A 23525-nucleotide genomic window follows, 5' to 3' on the forward strand; every position below is an offset into this window, starting at 1 on the left:
CATGTCTTTAGATATTTGAAAGGCTGTCATATGGAAGAAGAATTAGAATTGTTTTATGTGGCTCTTCTTCTAAGCTGGTTCTGACTTAGGCCAGTCCCCTCCTGCTTTAGATCTCCTTGGAACAAAAGGAGGTCATTCAACAGTTTACAGGAGATCTGCTTAACCATTTCAGAAGAATATTTAATAGGTATAGGCATTGAGAACCTCTTGAACTGGTTCAGATGGGCAAATCTCCCTTTCCCAGTTGACTTTCATTTCTCACCAGTCAAACTGTAGGAAGAACATAACCCTTTGTTCCCACCAGGAAGTGATATCAACAGCCTGAGCCATTTTAGTCCTCTAAGCTAATCACGTCTAGAGGGGCATCTCAAAAAAATTTTTTTTTTAACAAAATTAGCCTAACAGATATAAGGGAGGGGTAAAGATATGTATGGTCCATATCATGTTACCAGAGGATAGAATTAAGAACAATGGCTGAAAGTTGCAATAAAAGAAGATTTAGATTTAATGAAAGGTAAAAATTCATATGAATTAATTATTTAAGAATGGAAGATTGTGAGCCCTTTTTGGTGATATAGATTTGGCTTGTTTTCTAGTGTCAATTAGGTTAGAAGACTGTTTTGGTTCTGTCAAGTGGTAATTCTATTTTTCTGAGATAAAACCTAAGAAAAGCTGAGTATGCATTCCATTAAATTTTTCCGTTTTTACAGGAAACACTGTTAAATTGCCAAGATTATATTACTTCTAATGTATCACCAACAGCATTCTTCTCTAGAATATCTTGAAGAATCTGTTAAAATGAACTAAACAAGAACAATTCTTTTACATGTGCTGACAGGACATCAATAATATGCCTAATTGGTAATATTTGAATCCTTGCAATTTAGTATTCAATTCATAATCAATTTTTATTTGAGATTTTTACATTAATGAAATTCTTCTCATAAAGAAATCTACTGACTTCTATTAATTTGTTAATTTGATTTTAATCATCTTATAGTTAGTCATTCTGCTCATTGATGGCCATTTGAAGCCTTTCTAAAACTGATTTCTTTTATTGTAATAGAACCACTTTTTTTTTCTTTAGGAAATCAATAAACACAACTTGCCATATAACCAATAGTAATGATTGTTGTGAGTGAAAAAATCCTCTATTCCCTTATATGAGGATTAGAGTTTAATGTTAGAATTAGTATTTAGATAATCATAATTGTAATTCTAAGATATTTAAATGCTAGTGTAAAGAGTGAATCAAACTCTCTTTGTCTATCAATCAGTGACTTTTAAGTTAATCAATCAAAAAATTAAGTACCCCTACTTAGTACCTTACCAGCCACTAAGTATGAGAGTTCACAAGTCACTTGCTAGGATGGATGGCAACTCCAGAGGCCACTGACCCCATCCCTGGGCAGTGCTAGGCAAATTGAAAAATTGCCTTAGGTTCCCATAATGTGGGGAAGGGATGGGAAGTGATGTGGAAAAAGGACTATAAAAAGTTCTGAACTTCCTGTCCAAGGGACTTCTTGAGACTTTTCCTTTGGAGTTCTTCTTTGGAGGACAGCTACTTGTGGCTTTTGGACTTCAACTTGGATCTTTGGGCATTTTGACTAGAGTTTTTTGCTTTCGAATTTTGACTTTTGGCTTTGGAGCTTCTTGGAGTTGGGGACTTTCTTGTTGGGTTCACTGCTGCTTTGGTGAGCTTAGCTCATGAGGGTTTTTCTGCATTGGGACCTTGCCTGGATTCTGCCTGGATTGCTGGTGAGGGACTAGGATTCCCAAATGGAGATTGGAACTCTGTTGGGGACTGAGCTTCATTTCACGAGATCAGTAGCATAGGCGGTCTCCTTACCTCTTTCCCTTCCACATTTCTCTCTTTTTACTAATATTCCAATTAAACAAAATTGTTAACAGTTGCTAAGAGTTTTCTTGACTTAAGGGAGAATAATCAGCAAGCACTTTTTTTATAACTCTTATTTAGTAAAAATCCCAATTTAATCATTATATTAGCATAAGTGATGATCTTAGTAGGCCTTTTATGATTATTTTAGTATAAGTTTTAAAGTAAGATAACTGCTTCAATATAGTTGATCATTGTTAGCATAGGCCTTTGTATTAGCCTTAGCCTATAACTTGATATATCATGCACCCTCAGCAATCATGGTCTTGAACTTGTGACTGGGTCTTCAGTAGCATAGAGGCTTTTGCTTCAGTTAGAAGCCTGGTGACACCCCTACACCTTTGCATACACCTTAATATACATCAACAGGGTTTTGTCCTGTTTAGGGGTCTGGCACCTTCTCCTTACCCTGGTCATCTTAGTATACATCATCCTTGACCCCATCAGGCTTAGGAAGTAGAGTTGAGGCTCCCCCAATCCCCTTCTTGTCTATCAAGTGACTTCTTCTACCAATGAGAAATGTTTCCTGATTACTTCAACTAATCCACATCTCTCTATTTTTATCACTATTTTGGAGTATTTCATAAGTTGTGATATTCTTGGGGTATAAAAGAAGTTCTCTTACAAGGCTTGGGGTCTTTTGGTCTTGATTAGAAGTTCAGCTTTATTGGGAGAGTGATCATCTCCCAATAAAACTATTTCTTTATGCCTTGGAGACTTAGTTTCCCTTATTTGAGTTCCTGTAGTTAGAAATTACATACAACTGTCCCAGATTTTTTACTAAAAAATAGCTACTAATAATACCTTAATTATTATGGAATTCATTATATATATGTATATATATATAATATATGCCAGCTACAGAAATGGATTCTCAATATTTTTTACCCATCTTTTCCTCTTTTTTATAAAATAGAAGACAAAAAGTAAGAATGTTGTTGTAGACTGCAACATTGAGAGTATGAAAGATATTGATAGGTTTAATGGAAAAATGAGAGGCTATAAGACTCTGAGGCCTTGTCTTATTGGATGACAGGTCCTAAAAACCTAGAATTTGCAATAGAAGGAAGTATTTAAGGGTACTGAATGATGACAAGTGTATGGAGTACTGCAGATTTGGCACTGAGAATTTGAGATTGTCCAGGACATTTTGCCCCAGAGTGGAAAATTTGCCCCAGAAAGAAAAATTTAGGGGAGACTGGTTTCATTATATTCTTTTAAAAAAGGAGGAAAGTAAAGGGTAGGGAACCTGGTGACAGGATGTTTTTTTGTTAGCCTCCTGACATGGGAACAGGAAATAGCACAGTCAGTTTGCTCCCTGTGGGCATTGAACTTGGGGTCAAGAACATTTTGGCTTAGAATCCTGCTCCAAAACTTCCTTCACCTATCCATAATTTGACAATACTTTTAAATGATTATTTTTCAATTAACAAGCATTTTTCCTCTTTCTCCTACCTTTTACCACTGCTACCTATGGGGGAAAAAAATTCCTCATGCTATAACAGCAAAACCCAAATAAACAAGCCTCATTGTAATGAAAATGAATGGTCAAACCAAACAGATTTTTTGAGTCTATCACCTCTCAGGAAGTAGGTAGCATACTTCATCATCATTAGTTCTCTGTAATCTCAGTTGATCTTGGCATGGATAAAAATTCTCAAGTCTTTGAAAGTTATTCATTTTTCCTGTTCTATTATAAATTGTTTTCCTGATTTTGCTCTCTTCACTCTGCTTGAGTTCATTCAAGCTTTCCCAGATTCTTTGAAACTAATCCCTTTGTTATTTCCATTACTTCCTGCTTTCCTTTACATGGTTTTTGGGGCTGACCTCTGGTGCACAAATTCCTATTAACTATCCCGTCCCTGGGAAAAAAAAAAGAAAGACTTCATGTGGTAAGGGTCCTGGGATCATTGATTGCTAAAGTAGCAATGGGGGCCAAAGTGGGAACTTGCTAGTGTCTCAGCATGAGGCAAGAGGTCTAAAGATGGATGTAAAATTAGGAGATTACTGGGCTACCATAGAGACAACAGCGAGCAAAGCATGGGAATCATTGATGAGGGGCAACATGGTCTCTAGTTGATTTTACCCATCTAATAGCAAGTAAATTTAATCATTCCCTTGGAACACACATTAGTAACAAACATTATTGAACACAGCCCAGACTAAGTAATAGAGCATACACTATCCTGAAGAGACTGATGAAATGACAGTGAGATAAAATGTAATAAATGAAATTATGTGCAGTATAAATTATGAGGAAACATCAAGCACAAACTCAGCATACTTATAGAGTTTGGCAAAAGAAGCAGGATACATAATTTGTGTGTATGCATGTATTTGGGTGTGATGCTAATGAAAAAAAAATCCTAAAAGTTGTGAGTTCTGAAGGAATAATTAGATCTACTTGCTATTAGATGGGTAAAATTAGGTGTTACACAATAATATTAATAATATGAGATAATTATGTTTATTTTTATTTCGATACCTTCCCTAACAAATCTAAGGCAAAGGAAAAATCTAGCAATTGAATTAATGAAACAATCAACTACAGACCTGTTTTAAAATGAAGAAAACAAAGAGAGATTTGGTAGCAGTAGGGAATGTTCAGTTAAATCTCTAAGCAAAAGGAAAAGAGGGTTTTAGTTTTTTTGTCATATTTTAGTTTTAATGTTGAATTATTATTTTATATTAAGCAGTGTTGAAACTAATGACAATTATGAATATCCATCTCAGGTTGAAATTTACATTTAAAGAGGTCTTGGGCAGCATGATTTCACATTGACTTGGACCTTTATTTTTAACTCCACCATTAAACAAGAGCCGATAAGGAAGGTTAGTCTGAATAAAGGAAAATGGGACAGGAAAAGATGAAAGAGGAGATGAACATAGAGAGATAGGTAGGATTGGTGTGAGGCAGGGGGTCTCCAAGTAGGAGATTAAGACTCAGCAATAGTTCTTGAAGTAAATCTTCACAAAGGTTACTATCAAGAAATCCCTTATCCTTTTCCATCCTGATCTACTCTCTATGGATTTGCTGAGTTGTCCAGTGGGGAGAGAAATTCAGCAAGCATCAGCACCTCTGCCCTTATTTCATTCAAAGATTTTATTGTCAATATTCCCTACCTCTTACCATATGCTCTTTTGGGTTTGGAGGAGAAAATAATGAAAATAAGCAAAGAACTCCTGTTATGAATTATTAATATGGTGTTTTAAGGGTCCAAATGATGTCATAAAATATATTTTGAGGATGATAATTTGAATAGCAGTATTTTATTTTATTATTTATTTATTTATTTTTAAACCCTTACCTTCTGTGTATTGGCTCCAAGGCAGAAGAGTGCAAGAGGCAATGGGGGTCAAGTGACTTGCCCAGGGTCACACAGATAGGAAGTGTCTGAGGCCAGATCTGAACCTAGGACCTCCCTTCTCTAGGCCTGGGTCTCAATCCACTGAGACCCCCAGATACTCCCTGAATAACAGTATTTTAGACTATTGTCATTATCATTACAGTAACTGTTATTACTGGATGAGACAGTTACTACAAAAGACTTAGTTTTTAAGAATTCTTGGAATTAAATAACTCATGTAGAAGTTAGTTAGAAGTTGGTTAGAAGGTTAAGGGTCGAGGTTTTTCATATTTTTAAGTAAGATAGCTTAGTTGCATGAATGCTGGAATTTGTAGTCTTTTGTTATCTTCCTGAAAATTATGTATCTGAAGTAAGGATTTGATTACATTTCAGCTTTTCCAATTTTGTCCCAAGACAAAGCATCATCACAAAGTCTGACAAATTATACTGTTTCAAATGGATTGACATTACATATATTAAACTAACCTGAAAGAAATGTTTTGTTAGTTACTCATAAGGTCCACTTATCTTTGAGAGAGTTTTGTATAATTCAATTCAGACTTATTCAAACCCTATTTTCTATTAATAGAATCCCCCAAAAGGTCATTTATTGTCACTTTATGCCTGAACATATCATCTAGTAGTCACATAAAGCTTCTGGCCATAGATAAAAGGCTATTTTTCTCTTCCCTCCTCCATGTTCACACATATAATATGCAGAAACTTTGATTGCTTTTGTTGTTGCCCTTGTGGTTGCTTTTTTTGCTTGCAAAACACATTCAAAGTAAGTACTAAATTATACTTTTTGGAAAAAAATATGTTTTTATTTAACCAGTTTTCCTAAGGAGCTTTTATATGTTCTACACTCTTTTTTTTATAAAGTTTCTCTCCTCCTCCTCTTCCTCTTTGTGGTGGTGATGGTAGGTAGTAGTTGTGGTGTAATAGTAGTAATAGTGGCAGTAGTAGTATGAATGTGAACTGAATTAAGTTTATATATCTATTTCCGTAATTTCCCTTGTCATTAGTTCTTTATAAAGCACATCGACTAAAGAAAAATATATTCTGCCAATTGTTCTCCTGATAAATATTGCTGCTTTTTATTAAAATTTTATTTCCAGATGTTGCTTTATAAGCATATGCTTGTTAAACCTAACCATTATAATCATAGTTAGATCTGAGAAGATGAATAGTTTGAATAAATTATTAAATTTATATTACATTTCTGCAAAGAATCCCAGGTAGTCTTCCTAGTGATTTTGCCTGTTTCATTTTGAGAAGAGTATTCTACTCGTTTTGACAGGTAGTCCTCTAAGTTTGAGAGCTCCCAAAATGACACCCATTCATTTTCCAAGTACTTCAGCACATTTGTGAGGTAGTACTACTAAATAAGGAGACAAGAATATATTCAAATGAACATTATCCTTCAGGTGGTTACCTTTGTTATCCCTGATGATGACATTTTGGGAATTTCCCATATTGAAGTGACTTCAATCAGCTTCTACAGTACACAAGAAAATCGATTACTTTATAGTCATATAGTCATGATTTGCATTTTGCCTTTTTTTTGCTTGTTTTGAATGGAAATGTATTCTCTAGCTTCATCAGCCATTTTATTCACTAGACAAAATTCTCAATGACTTTGGACATGTTCCTGAGAATCAAATCTACCCTGAAATGACAGTGACTGACCACCACTGAGGATATTCAAAAGATTATGCTAACTGAATCACTGAGTCAATCAAAAAGTATTTATTAAATGCCTACCATGTCCCAGGAACTGTACTGGGGTTGAGGCCTGGGATCTAAAAAATGAAAAAAAAATCCCTACCCTTAAGCAACATCTAAGATTATAACAAAGGAAAAATGACTAAAATATATTGTCATGCATCATTATTGGTATATAAGGAAAATTTGTACACATATATTTAAACTTTTACCTCCCATCTTATAATAAATACTATATATTGGTTAAAAAGCAGAAGAGTGGTAAGTACTAGACAATGAGAGTTAAGTGACTTGCCCAGAGTCTCACAGTTAATAAGTGTCTGAGTTCAGATTTGAACCCAGAACCTCCTGCCTCCAGGCCTGGCTCTCAGTCCACTGAGGCATGTAAGCTGCACCTGAGTGGTTATATTTAAAAAAAAATAATTGTATATTTCTATATATGTATGGGCATATATATATACACACACATATATATGTATAAGTACACGTGCACACATATATGAGAGAGAAGATGACCTACTCAATAGAGAGCTGGTCTTGAAGCTCAAAAGATCTAGACTCGAACCCTGCCTCCAATACAAATGCTGTGACCTTGCACAAGTACCTACCCTAGTCAACTATAAGACTTTTAAGATATTTTCATTTGCTGTAGACAACTAAAGCCAAAAATGGTTTATGAAAGTTAAACTTAAAATTTTACATTGACTGAAGAGGCCTTAAGGACTGGCTATGCATAGTTATTTGGTATCTGAATCACAAGAAAGATTTGGGGATGTAAACAAAGACCTCACAGACCCCCTTCTCTGGCCAAGAAACTGCTTCACACCTGAGGACATTCATATGTGTTTTAACCCACATTTGGGCTCATATGCCTTTTCATTGCTGATTCCCCCCACCCACCCCAGCCCCACTTGGATAACTTAAAGGGTGAATATAACCATTCATGTATTATATATATATATATGTCATGTGTGTGTATGCATGTATGGAGTGAATGTCTTGGGCTCTTTTCATTTTCTTTACTGAGCTACTTAAATAAAACCTTTAAATAAAGAACATGATTCCAGATGTTAGTATTTTGGGGGTATTATATATACATGCAAATAAACACAAAGGTACATAGATTTCTTGAGGGCAAGGGATGGTTTCATTTTTGATTTTGTAGCTCCACCATCTAGCCCAATGTCTGGCATATAGGTTTTTAATAAATACTGGCTGATTAATAGATGTATAGGCATGTGCGTATTATATATATGCATATTTATAGCTATAGCTACATATGTCTAGATATGCGCTTTGAAGATAAAATACTCTGAAGACTTTAAAATACTATAAAATAATAATTAATTTTTAAAGTGCCACCAGGATAAGTTGGTTCTATTTTACCTACTTATTGAGGCTCAAAGCCTACAAGCACTATTTTTTCTTGACATTCATTAAGAATTTTTAAATACTTATCATATCCCAGTGATATTTTTAGGCTCATTAGAGAAGTTTTCCATGGAATAAAGATACTGCTTTATTTTATTTAAATTGAGTGACACAATTTAATATCATCAAAGTAAATCTACTCATTCATGTAATTGTTTAGTGTGACTTACTTTTTGATTTGGAAGCCATACTTCATTCTATCCAGAAAAAAAAATATATATATATATATTTATTTATATATATGTATATATGTATATATGGGGTGTATGGGGTGCTCAGGTAGGAGTAATATCTTTGGTATGGGGGGCTTGTCATGCCCTCCTAGGGCAGCTCTCCAGCCTCTGACATACACCTGACACCCAGTTCTCACTTGTGGCTCCCAGTAGCTGCTAGCATGTGGCAGCGGCCACACCCCGGGCAACGGCTTCGACAGGCCGGCTAAACCTTGTGAGGGTAGCCATCAGGTCGACGTCGACCCCTAGTGAACCAGGGCTTTGCTCACCCAGCATGTGAAGACTGCTTCGGCGGAACAGACGGAAGAAACCAATAAGAAGGTTCAATGGCTGAGAGGGCGACACAGCAAAGCACTGTGGGGTACTTAGTGTGTGATGGAGCACAAAAGACAACACGGCCATCCGATGCAGCTGAGGAAGTCTCCAGGTGTAACGACTTTTCGTACCACTGGACCCAGGCTTCCAACGCCGAGAGAGGGGGACTGTCTCTGTGCATCGACTTTTCCACTTAAATCTCCTTCACGCACAAGTGTCTTTGTGCACACTCATCTACATCACAGATGAAAGCGCACAAAGACAATCGTCATCCTCAGTTACCGAGAGACTACTACTACTATTATATGTTCAGGAATAGACAACATTAGACTTTCAGGGTTAATTCCTTGAAAAATGTCATCAATTATATGAATTGTATATATTATATTGGTGGCATATCTTAAAAAAGAGATTAAGTTTCCATGTAGAAATCAGATGCTCTAGAATTGTCATCATATTGAAACCTATTTTATATATTTACAATATGTGAATGATATATAAGTATAGTGTGAAAAATAAAAAAAATTTGGGATAAATAAAACATGTGGTATAAAATTGAGTTATTGTTATTATTTAACCTATTCTTATATTTTCAAGTAAATTTTAGATAGAAATAGTAGTGGACCCATTCACTATCGGATTATTCTTTTATATTTAATATGAATTCTTGAACAAGTGAATTAAGCAACTGTTTTGTATTTTTATAGAACATCAGGACATAAACTTTCTAGATTCATTGAAAACTTAGTCAGGATGCCAGAGATATGATGTGAATCTCATTTTACTTTGATTTTTTTTTTTGAGTGAACCAGGTAGTTACCCAAAGTTCTCCAAATTCTGGAGTGTGCGTGCGTGCGTGCGTGTGTGCGTGCGTGTGTGTGCGTGTGTGCGTGTGTGCGTGTGTGTGTGTGTGTGTGTGTGTGTGTGTGTGTGTGTGTGTGTGTAACCTTGAATAACATCCCCAGAGAAGCAAGCCATATGATAGATAGATAGACTTGGGAGAAGAAGACAGAAAGCTCTCTGGGACTGCATCCTGAACTGAGCATGATTAATAATAATGGTCACTAGACTAGCCTGGGACAGTAGAGATGATCAGAAGGGAAGATAAGGGGAATTGCTGACATTAGAAAGAAAGAAAGAGAGAGAGAGAGAGAGAGAGAGAGAGAGAGAGAGAGAGAGAGAGAGAGAGAGAGAAAGAAAGAGAAGGAGGGATGGAGGGAGGAGGAGAAGGAAGAAAGGAGGGAGGAGAAAGAGGGAGGGAGAGAGATAGCACAGGGGTGAACTGGATGGCCTAAGGCAACAGATGGTAATTAGTAGGACATTTTGGCTTCTCTCTATAGCCGTGATGGCTAACCTTTTAAAGACCACATGCCTCCCCCAGACTACATGCCATGATTTGTCACCCTCAGAAACCTAGTGCTTACCTCCTCTCCTACTTACCCTAGAAAGGGGAGGGAGAAAGAGAGAGGAATAAGTGCTTCCATTGGGCTGTTGGGCAGAGGGGCAGGAAGGCATGGTGGAGAGGAGGAAAGGAGCAGCTCCACCTGAGTTCCTCTACCTTTCTAGTAACAGACTCTGGTGAGTGACAGCATATGTTTCCACAGAGAGGCCTCTGCATGCCATCTATATCATGCATGCCATATGTTCACCATCTTGGATCTATAGTGGCAGCATATGTTTCCACAGAGAGGCCTCTGCATGCCATCTATATCACATGTGCCACATGTTCACCAACTTGGATCTATAGCTATCTATAGTTCCTCTATCCAGAATGAGGGAACCATTTTGGTTTCCCTATCTTCACAAACTTTTCATTACCCCCTTTTAATGTGGTGGTAGGAGAGATATGTATAGAGAGAAATATTTTGTCCCCTTCTCTAACTGCCAGAAGAGCAACCATCTATTTGGTTTTTTTAGCTGCTCTTTCTTTAACTGCTTACTTTCATTCTTATACTATTTGAAGTTGTTCAGAAATAAGACTAGATTGAAATCTTCCTTGAGTTTATTGGTTTTTGAATATGTGAATTGGGATTCAGAGAGGATGATGTTAAAGTGCAAATGTGAGAGGAGATACATAGCATAGGACAGGTGGAAACTGGATAGAGGGGATGTTTCTTAAAAGAAATAAGAATCTTCTACAGTGTATATGCAGTAAAGCAATCGAATTGATTTACAGTGTTATTGATATGGATTAGAGTATATATATATGTATATATGTACATGAATACGTATATATATGAATGATCTTGGATTTCTATACTCCTCCCCCTCCCCCCGATCCATTGAAATAAAGAGAACAATATGGAAAATGAGCCCTGAAGTCAGTGAATTATTTTGGGTTGGAGCAATTTTAGTTTGAGAGGAGAGGTAATTTGAGGTAGAAGCTAGTTTCCAGCTTCAGTGTGCACCCTGAGCATATAATATTCGCTCTGAAGGCTCATATCTAGTGAATTCCCCAGTTCTCCATCCCCACCTAAACCCCCAGCACATCTAGATAGCTTACTTCCTCCAGGTGTTAGCCTCTCTTAAGGGTCTACCTCTTCTGCTAGTACTAAGGTCAGTGTGCTGTCAGAATAATTGAATTTGGGAGATAGGAAAGATTATCATGATTGCTACATTTTTAACTTGCTGATCAGACTTTTCCTTCTCTGGATGAATTCTCTTGTACCTCTTCTGGCCCTTTATTTCTTTTCATCTAGGTGAAAACTCTGAGAAGATCCTTTTGTCACCTTCATGGTATTGCTCTCTAATGATATTTGAAATTTTATGTATATTTAGAGTAAATAATGAATACATTACTTTAATGATTTATGATGTTTTATGAAAGCCATTTCCTAAACTTTAATTTAGATAGCCTAACGGTAGGGTTACACTACTATATTCAACTGTAATTTCTCAGATAATTTCCCCTTCTTTTATTATATTTACATTATATATCTATATCTATATATACATACATATATATTCATTATATTTACACAGGTGGGAAAGGATGTTAGGGACTATGTGGGTCCTGATCCTCTTTGGCAATCTTCATTACTCTCTGCTATTTTCCCCTATCTACTAAAGAGCAATAACAAAGTTAATCAGAGGTAAAATCGATTGGAATGGAGACCTCATGAATTTTTTTCTTTTCTTTAGTAATTTTTTGTGTCCCTTAAAAAAGAGTTTTCATAATGAAAACTACAGTAAGACTACAGTTTGTGTTTCTGAGAGAAAAAAAGCAGTAGAGAAGATGACATGTATAATTAATTCATTTTTCAGAATTTCTTTGGGTTTTAACACTTGCCCTTAGAGATTAAGCACCTTAGATTTCAGAAGAAGATGGACTAGGCAGGTGCATATACTCATATACCTGATGTAATCCTGTGGGATCGATCAGTAGCCCTAGGAACCAAGAGTAACTCTGAAACTCAGAAGAGAGGTGAGAAAGAAGAGGCAGCTAGATAGAAAATTATGAAGTGAGCACTTACTGAAAAATTTTCTTTTCCTTCTGCTCTTACCTGCTGGCATCCACCCAGCTGATTCTATAACTTAACGTTTCCTTGGTAAGGAGAAATCATGTTCTAGAAAAGAACCTTCTGTTGATATTGCCATCCTTGTTTCACATTTATGTACACATATATATTGTAATTTAAGATAAAGTTAAAAACAACCCTACACAAAAAGAAAGAAAGAAAAGAATTTGAGGTTTGTCTTTTTTTTTTATCAAAGACCTTACTTATTTAATAAATTCATTTAACACCAGTTGGATAAAAAAAGAGAAGCCAACTAATTTAGAATTGTCAACAAAATAATGTTCCTTAAAGACCCTACATTTTGTCTATATTTGCTTTGTATGTTATAAAGAAAACCTTTTAAAAATCACATTTCCTATAAAATATTGATTTTTTATGTTTATATTCTGACATCCTTCATAGTAACTTTTAAGTAGAATAGAAAGTGTGTATAATTGTTAAAAAAGATTCTTTTAGTTGTAATTTGTTTCTGAAGTCAGGATGTAAATTTAAAAAAAATCTTGAATTTTATATGCATCTCAGATGGAAAATATGAATTTGAATTGGTTTATTTTAGAACTTATGTTAGAATAGCACCTGAATCATTAAGAGAAGTACCAAGCATTGAACGAGGGAAAACTCTGTGATACTGAGAAAAACCTTGCCTTATGGTTTGCTAATTGGATTCCATGGGAAATGTAGTTGGAGAGGTCTGAAATGCCACAGAACCATTATCTAAAATATACTTAACAAGTAAATATTCCATTAAGCAAAAGAATTAAATAAAATGATAAAACACAATGACAAAAGCAAAGAAATCATTGTTTTAATGACTATTTGATTTAACAAATAGCAATTGGAGAAAAACACAATATGATTAACCTTTGTGAACTTCAGATTATACCAAAACACTAAAATCATGCATATGAATAATTTCTTTTTCAAAGTTTAGATAACTGATGGAAGGAACACATGGCTCCTGGCTCTTATAGGAATCAATTGATCATATAGTTGATTAATTTTTTGTCTCCTTACATATTATAAACCATCTGAGTTATTCACATATATATGTCAATATATATATTATAATCAATTCACAAACATTCTATTGTAAACTCAAATAATAGAAAAGGCAAATGTATGTCTGGCATTATATATTTTGAGCTTTCTACTTTTTGAGGCAGGAAATACAACCTTACCAGCCTCAAATTGGAGGGGAAATGAATCTTATACACTCTCCATTCAACTACAGTGGTAGGCAAAGCCAGGTTTTTGTTTTTGTAACAACTCATTAGGGCTACTGCAATGTTAGAGATAGCAATTTTCCTATATCCAGTCACTCATTTGCAGAATCCCTTATCAATTATATAACCGATCCATATTTCCCTGCTTTTAGATATGTTTATATAGCATATACACAAACAGGATCTCAATTAGAACAAACAATGTGACCTTTGCATTGGTTGCTTATATTCAAATACATAGTAATCAAAGTTTAAATTGTGCAAAACATGTCACTTGGTCCTATCTTAATGGAAATATGTAGTACAAATTTGAAAAATATACTTGAATTTTCACTATTTGACATAATTTTGCAAAATATTACAAGTAGTTCCAAGCAATAAACAGTGACAATTGAATAATACAAACACTTTTGAGAATTTACCATTTGTATTAATTGGGACTGAGTTCTCTTTGTGTGTGGATATATAAAGATTTACTGCTCAAAAAGCATGTGGTGGGCAAACCATAAGGCAGTTGAATGTTTTTTTCATTGTAAAATTCAAATCTTCCATCATCATCATCATCATCATCATCATCATCCCTATTAAAGTGGAGAAAAACATCTGTGCTAATGATGACTGATCCTGAAGATACTCAAAGACAGCATTTCAAGAAATCACAGGGACAATTCAAAAAGAGAAAAGATAATATTTTAAGGGAACATCATTGTAAGACATCAACAACTATGAAACTTGCATGCCTGCTTCCTAATCTTTATAAAAGAATGTCATGCATGTGTTAAAAAGAGAATCAGAAAAAAATATGAAAAGGAAAGAGTTATTTGCATGTAATTTTTAGAAAAAAATCATATATTTCCAGCCATTTGACTTTACTAAGAAGCAAAAGGATATGATATTCCATTGTCTATCTTCCATTGATTTTCTTTTTAAAAGCTTTTTTACTCTTTAGAACAAAACATGAGTGTTGAAGATTCTTCTCCACCTGGGTATTTCTCACATATACTTTAAAATTTCACAACTGTGACAGATGTAACCAAAGAGATAACTGCTCAGTGATCTGCTAAATATTTTCATCAAGGGAAGTGCAAAAGTAGGAGATGTGCTTATTTAAGGTCTTCCAAGGTGTCATAAAGATGTTCTGTGGAGAATCAAACAATAGTTATATTGTTTGTAGATGATCCAAAAATATCCTTTTTGTGACACTGTAGAAATAGAAGGGAGGCACATTACAACTTATCAACAGTTTTTACTTATACTCATCTCATGGGGTGTCATGGCCAAAAAATTCATTTTCTATTTCAAAGTTAACACTTGCCTTGAACTTGTTTTTGTCAATGCAACAATATATGTAAAGGTTCCAATATATTTGGGAATAATACAATTTAGGATTGAGAAATGGAAGTCCCTACATGTCTATAGATTACTTGGAATCCTCAGGTCTGTTCATCAAGATTACCTACTTTAAGAGCAACTGAAAAAAAATGTTTTTTTTTCTATTCTTTTTCTTTAAAAAGTAGTAATTTCAAAAAAAGAGAGCAGTTTTGAAAAGCACTAGTTACAGTGAGCACTGAATGAAATTGGAAACTTGTAAAATATTTCTAAGGGTTTTTTCTTCTTTTGGATTTATATCTCCACAATCCAAGGTAATCTCAGCACATCTCATCACTGAGACTTATTAAGGACTTAATAAGTACTTATAAATCGATTGATTAATTTATTGTTAACTAATTCTTGCAGGTTTATAGCTTTGCATGTTGATGTTGGGGATGACATTGGTATTTGACTTATTCTCTGAGTTGGATCAATCTTAGTCTGAAGCTAGAATGAAATGAGATACTAGTATTCCATCAAACAGCTAACAAAAGGATGTTTGTCTACCCATGGAGAGTGAAGGTTGGAAGGGGCACAATAAGTTTTTCATTCAGAATAAAAGCATTGATTCAGGTGAGCACAACTTTCCAACATGCCTCATTTTGCCAGGGTCTCCTCTTTCTATCCTTTATCCTTTATCAAGAATCCACTATGTGCTATGTACTGTGCTAGACTGATGATATAAAGGTAAAAAGTAAAATAATTTCTATTTCTCCCCATTCCGTGGAGCATATATTCTATTGGAAATGAAACAGAAATGGGAAAAAAATATAACCATGAATGAAAGTCAAGCCCTCTTTAGATAAAGATGCTTGTCTTTAGAAACTTTAGATTAATTATATTCTGAAAGAAAATTCTTTTTACTTTTATTCCTAAAAGAAATGTAAAATAATAGGTACATTCATTTACATTACATAGTTTTGGGGGGGGTAATTTACTATTATAAGACATAGTATTCAAAAGAATTACAGTTCAGAATACAAAGATGTATGGGGAGAATGCTCAACTGTTAAATTTTCACTTTATTCTGAAGAAATGCTATTTTGTAGACAAAATAATCTGAGTCTCCTTCAGTTTCTTTGACAGAAATTTATGGTTATTTCAGCCTTTTCCAACTTGACAAGTTTTCAAAGCATATGATTGGTAGCCTACTTAGTTTAGTACAATCAACTCAAAATGTTCTGTCCCATAAAATTTTTCATTTTGGTAAATCTCAGATATGTAAATGAAGAAAATCTGTTATTTAATATTTTCTTAGTTAAGTTGCTTGGCAAGCACTCCAATCCTACGGTCCTGACTGTGGCCTAGGTATTAACTGATAAAGAACTTAGTAAAATTTCCCAAGTTGACAAAAGAATTTTGGTCAAGTGGAATTAGATATGTTTTTTAATAAGCTAAATATTCGTTATATTTTCATGAATAATGTTTCTTATTCTATTTAGCATATGTAAAGAAGCAATCATTTTGATATTAATGATTCACTAAAGTGAACAAAGATTAACCTCAGATAAAGAATGTATGCAGTTCTTAAATTAAAAGGGCAATGACTTAAATATAACAATTGTATTGTTTTTTAAGGAGATTTGTAATTGCAAAATAAAAAAAAGTTAAGATATTTATAATATTGACTCAAGCAAATACTTTTTGGTAAAAATTTAGCACATTTTATAATCCTTTAGAAATACTTGAACATATTTACTGTAGTATAAACCTTTAAATCATTGGCCATTTGTTTTGTGATTGTTATCTGTTGGAGGAGTGGGTGTTAGATGATGAAAGAGGGATTTGAAATTAAACATTTAGTAATCTATCTAATGGCTTACTTAGTCCTGAGCTGTTCTGAAAGAAGGGATTTTAGAGACACTAAATGACTAAACTGCTGACATTTAGATGAAGAAGGAAGTGAGAAAGAAAAGATAGGCCCTAGAAGAAGGAAGTAGAACCAATTATTTTACTACATTTATTATTCAGCTAAAGCCTTCAATGGCAGCCGGCAGAGTATCAAATAAGTATTAAGGAGGAACCAGGAAAATAACCTTTAACTCTGGTAATAACATGCAGGTCCAAAGCGAAGTGTCACTCTAGGATTGGAACACAAACAATTATATGTGTTGGTGATGCTCTTATGCCTCCCACCATGATGACTTAATGACACTTGGGGAAAAGCAGGATTTAAGTTGTGCCTTCTAGCATCAAGGAGACGGAAGCAGAATGAAATGTGGCTGGATAGATGAAGCTCAGTTGCTAGGGGACTCGGACGGCCCCAGAATCACAGAAGCATTCCCTACAACTTTTGGCTAATGCTAAATGGGCTCATCAAGTCCTTTGATAAATCCAGATTTGTTCCAAGTTTTCTCACAGCCTCAAGAATTTGAAGGAGTTGAGGTGGTGGTGTAGGTGGTGGCAGAAGCTAACAATGACAAGGTTTCAAATTTAATATATGCTAAGAGAAGCAATACTTTGGACCTCTAAAGCCTCAATAAAGATTATTTCCTGGCAAATAACCTCTTGTGTTATTCAACAAGCCCTTATTCTTTTTTAATGTCTTAATCGGGATCAGTTAAGTCCGTAGTTTTAAGCCTGAGCCTGTCATAAGTATCCTGATCAAAGGCTTTCTCAAAATCCAAATGAAGCCTATGCATATCCATTTTCAACCATGTCTGTAAAATGAAGATATAGGTACACAATTTTCAGTCTATTGTAGCATATCATAAGCATTATAATATGCTTTATTACAAGAGGCAATTCTGTTATAGAATGAATTGTTTGACGAGTGAAATAATCCTGATTATCTGTCTCTTCTCTACAGGGAACTATGTGAAAGACTGGGTTCTCTGGAGGACAAAGCATGGTATGAAACTATTAGTCCTTTACTCTAGGCTGTGTATGACCTTAGACTAGACACTCCTTTCCATGTTTTAATTTTGGCACAAATAAAATGGGAATTGGAATGGCTGCCATGCTCTTTGAAATCCTCTTTTGAAATATATAGTATGTAATTATTATCAGTAGTTGTACAACTCGTGTGGTTCTTCATTTTATTTTATTTTACTTTATTTTTTTTGTAACAGGATAAACATTTTCCTGCAAATTAGAGTACATTGATTTTTGGAGGGAACTGTAATGTTTGAGACAAATAATTTTCAGAGAACGTGCTTCTGTTTTGTTTGCTCAGTAATTTTCTCAGCTGCAGCCTACAAAAATTATTTTTTTCCTCCCTTAGCTTCATCATAAGCAAAATTTAAAATTTCAAGTGATTATTAAAATAATTTTATTACTGTTTGGAGAGTTCACAGAAAACATGTTCATTTGAGAGCTGTCATATATTCGTGGACATCAAGGGCAGAAGTTAAATTATTTGGAACCATACTTAGGTTTAGAAGCAAGGGTTTGGGGATATAATCTTGAATACTTAAAGATCATGACTGCAAAACTCCAAAACCAGGTTCCATCAATCAGCCAATCAATCAATTAGTAAACATTTATTTAGACCCTACAAGGTGAAAGGCAATGAGTTAGGTACTGGGTGATATAAGTAACAGAATAACACGACTCTTACTCTTAGGAGCTTTCAACCAATCAAGGGAGACAATATTGTACCTATGTGGTATTTACAGAATAAATGCAAGGTAGTTGGATTGCTGCAATTTAAAAAAAATGCACTGAAGCAAACAAAAAAAATTCAATATGATAAACAAGAGAAATACAGGCATAGCTCAAAGGTACTATGACTTTTTGTTCCAGACCACTACATGAAGTGAATATTGCAATAAAGTGAGTCATGAATTTTTTGTTTTTTCCAGTGCATATAAAAGTTATATTTATACTATAATCTAGTAAGTATGTAATGGTATCATCTCTACAAAACTACAGACATTAATTAAAATATTTTTTTAGAAAAAAATCTAACCATATTTCTGAGTTGTCTTCAAGTTGTAATTTTTTTTTTTGCTTATTGACAGTCTTGTCTTGATGTTGATGACTGCTAGCTGATAAGAGTGGTGGTTGCTGAAGTTTGGGGTTGTTGTAGCAATTTCTTAAAATAAAGCAATGGTGAAGACTGCCATATTGATTGACTCCTTTCATGAAATATTTTTCAGTAGCATGCCCTACTATTTGTTAGTATTTTATCCAGAGTAGGACTTCTTTCACAATTGGAGGCAATTTCAAATCCTTCTACTGCTTTATCAACTAAGTTTATGTAATATTCTTCAATATTGTATTCTCAGGAAATAGGAAGGCCTGAAGAGAAGGAGAGAGAAGGGGGAATAGTTGGTCCATGGAGTAGTTAGAGTACACTCAATATTTATTAAGTTCTTTTGGGGCATAATTCATGACGCCCTCAGACAATTATAATAGTAAGATCAAAGATCCTACATCACAGATTATCATAAAATATAATAATAATAATAAATTGAATGTTTTTAGAAATAACCAAAATCTAACATAGAGACACAATGTGAGCAGTTGCTGTTGGAAAAATGGTCCCAATAGACTTAATCAATGAAGGATGCCACAAACCTTCAGTTTGTAAAGGCAAAAACAAAATACCCCTCGATATTTGCAAACCATAATAAATCAAAACACATTAAAATACGTATGCCTGTAGGGTAGTTTTGTTACTATTCTGATAAATTACATGTTAATATCATACCATACAATGTCATGTCATATAATTTGTTTCATATAACCCATGACATGATGTGACTAGTTATTTCTTAAAAACAAACTTTGTAATAGAAGTTCAGTTTATCACACAAATCTTTTGGTTTCAATACAGTGAAATATTTTGTTTGTTGATGATTAAGTTCAAAATAAAAAATAGAATAAATAAAATTTCACATTTTTACTTTTGCACTTCAAGGTCTCAGTACTTTCAATTAAGTTATTGTTACTGTAGTTCTTGGTATTTAAAATCAGTAGAAGTATTTTTAATATTTGTGATACCTACCCTCTTTGAAATATGTCTGTTAATTCAATAAGGAGGATGTGAAATGGTTCATTGGATGGTCCATCTATCAATTCAGTACTCAACTGTTGTCTTTAAATCCTCTTATTGCTGTTGACCTCATGGTCCCTTGTTCTGCTGAGTTGGCCCAAGGCAGTGCTTCCTGTCAGAGACTGAAAAGAAGCATTGATTTTGGCAGCCACAATTCAGTACAGCCCAGACAGGCAAATTAAGAGAGGTGCTAATGGCAAAATGAGGGGTAGAGAAGCAAATTTCTGCACATGGGGATACACAAAGATGAAGTTATTGCCTACATTAAAGAACACACACGTACTCATAGAGAAATTTGCCAAAGAGTGTGAAAACTAGAGAGAAAGGAGTCACTAGTGACAAAAAACACAGAAAAAAAGATTTTCCTTGTTTTTTTTTTTGGTAAGTAAGTAACATTTGGTTTGGAAGGTAGCAATGAGACCAAAGAGGTCATTTAATAACATGACAAATGAAGCTGCCATTATCAACGGCCAAGATAACCTGAAAACTTTTACCTCAATATTTACAAAGAGAAAGCTTGTAATACAGACTGGAATACCTTTTTCCTGTAGGAGCAAATGAAATATTAAAAGACTTTATTATTGCACTGAAGCAGATAATTAGGCAATTAGAACTATTATAAGTTGATACAGTACCAGAACTATAAAGCATGCCTGCCAAGTCTTGACTTTTAAAGCTAAGGCTTGCCTTTGAAGCATTATACTTGCTTTTAAATTTATTGTTTTTCAAAAATGGATTTATTGCCCACTTGGGCTGTTCTGTTTTTGTTTTGTTTTTGTGAACAAAAACATTGAGGGGAGGGTGTGGTGGGATGTTGGAAAGAAAAATGGTCACTTCATCAAAATAGAAAGATGTATTCAGAGAAGGAGTAATGCTGACCAGTGGAGAAGGATTTATGAACTCAAGTCAATGATCCTGGCAAAAATTTCTTCTTCCTTACCTTAGGTAAGGGCAATCTTAACAAAAAGAAAAGTCACAAGAGTTCAAGTTATCAGTTTAAGCAAATGTGCTTTAAACATTGTTACTGAAATTAACTATCATGAAAGTTTGCAAAAAGAAAATCCAATCACAAGGAAAACGTGATCAGAAGCAAGTTGGGGTATTAAGCATATTTTGATAGCTCAGAGATTACTATTTTAACACCCCTCTGGACTACATTTCAAAGTTGTTCTGCTTGGGTCTCACAGAAATGGGTTGCTATCTTCCATGGATGCCCCTTGTGTATCTGCAATCCTAACAGTGGTTCATGAGCTCCTATCATTCTAGTATATGTTAACCATTAGTCAGTAGTCACAATTTGTGTTTAGAAAATATGTTATTTAAAGGCTCCACAAACCCAGAATTCACACCCACAAATGCCTACAGCATCCATGGTAAGGCTGACTTCAAACTTGGAGTACAATACTGGTGATTGTGTTTAGCATACATGTGTCAAAGACAACATAATTCTTGGTCCTTCTTGTACTGAAGTTTTCTTTTTAATATCATAGAACTCTCTCATATAGCAGTGATGGCAAACCTATTCCACAGGTGCCAAAGATGGCACCCAGAGTGCTCTCTGTGGGCACATGGCTGTCCTTCCCTCACACCAGAGTTTATTCCTAGAAAGGCAGAGGGATTAGGGGTGGGGGATGCTCCTTTCCCCTTTTCCATTGCACATGACAATCTTTTTCACATCACCTGTCCCTCTGCCCAGGAGCCCAATGGGAGCATACAGGCAGCAGAACTAGACAAGAGCAGAGCTCCCAGGCCACTTCCTTCACCTCTCTACACTCATTGAGGACATGCCTTTCTTCACCTACCCCTCCACTCAGTAGCCCAATGGCAGCACTTTCTTTCTCTCTTTCTGTGTGGGCTAAGGGTGGTGGCACACCCAGAACTTGATGGGGGGAGTATGGCACATGGTTTCTGGGGGTGGGTGGGCATGGCACAAGGTGTGGGGGTATGGGGCTGGGGCCCAGAACTCCATCTCTAAAACATTCACCATCACTATTATATAGCTTCCCTTAGTTGTGTAGATCATGTATGTTCTCAGTCTTCTCTTTATAACCCTACTTACTTTTCTGCCTCCAGGAGATATGCTCCTTGAAGCTACTTGTCTAGAGTGTGTGTATCTTCTTCCTGCTAGTTGCTCTAGTTCTTCTGGTCCAGTAGCTCATCTTCAAAGCTATATGGACAATGGAGGGAGGGGTATGTAGGGTAAAAGCGACACTTGGGCAGTTTTTAGCTTCAGTTATGAAGTTCACCTAAATCTTCACTTTTAACCCTCGCCCCCCCCCCCAAGATTCAGTTAATGTATTAATTGAAGCATTGTTTCTTTTTGACTCAATAAAGTAGGTTTTCACAGTCCTAAAAGGGATGTAGATATACCTAGACAGGCAGTTTAATACCTCATTAACTCATTGACATTGCATTTGGGGCCTTATATGATTATATCAACTGGTTTATGGCAGGGGGAGTGGGAGAAATGCTTACTTTTACACTACTAAAGTATATAAGATGATATATTTATATTTAGAAAAGTAACATTTCACTGGGGTAATCTGCATATTACTTGCTAACCTTGTTAAAAACTAGAGCTTCCTCCAGATGTCACTTGAGACTATTAGCTTGTCACTTTAGTATTTCTTTTTGTTCCTTAAAAATGAATTTAAAATTTCTATTGTAGGTTATTTAAAAAATTACATATACATTTTTTTCCATCAGCAAAAATCAATTTTCTGTTCCTCCCATCTCACTATGCCATTGAGAATAAAAGGAAAATTGGATCCTTCTTATAAACAATTTAGTTTAACAAATATAATTTTCACATGTCATCTCACATACACAGACACACACACACAAATATATATATATATATATATATATATATATATACACATATGTGTGTATATATAAGGATATATTTATACGCCTCATTCTGGACCAGCAGTCCAATACCTCTCTATTAGGAGATGGGTAGCATGGTTCATTATTTGTCATTGCAATGGTAATAATTCCTAATTATTTCAAAGATCATTGTCTTTACATATTATTATTACACATGTTGTTTTCCTGTTTCTGTTTGCTTCACTGTACATCCATTCATGTAAGTATTCCTGGGTTTCTCTGAAACAATCTCTTTCATTATATCTTAGAATTCAATACTATTTCATCACATTTACATAACACAGCTCTTTCATTCATTCATTCACCAATTTATTGGCAACCTTTCATGTTCTCATTCCTTGCCACCTCAGAAAGTGCTAGAAAAAATTTTATACATTTGAGTGTTTGTTTTGCTTAAAACTCTACTCTCCCTCTAATTACCCCTTCTCTTCTTTCCCTTCTTTTTCTCCATTCACTACAATATACTTCTCTACTCAGTCTATGTATATGTATGTATGTGTGTTTTCTATAACCTTCCAATTCTCATTTCATTGATAATATGTTTTTAAACTCTAACTCTTGCTTCAGTTCTTCCAGG

At 34.8% G+C, this 23525-nt stretch overlaps 1 long non-coding RNA gene across 1 annotated transcript in view; it reads left to right on the top strand.

Annotated features, from left to right (window-relative positions):
• The window catches only part of LOC103096050 (uncharacterized), a 180130-nt gene that overhangs the window by 113006 nt on the left and 43599 nt on the right, over positions 1-23525 (top strand). Inside the window, exon 3 of the long non-coding RNA XR_001624193.2 lies at positions 17870-17911. This is a non-coding gene — a long non-coding RNA (uncharacterized LOC103096050). The remainder of the gene's footprint in view (positions 1-17869; positions 17912-23525) is intronic.

Source organism: Monodelphis domestica, chromosome 8, assembly GCF_027887165.1.
Source record: "Monodelphis domestica isolate mMonDom1 chromosome 8, mMonDom1.pri, whole genome shotgun sequence".
NCBI lineage: Eukaryota > Metazoa > Chordata > Mammalia > Didelphimorphia > Didelphidae > Monodelphis > Monodelphis domestica.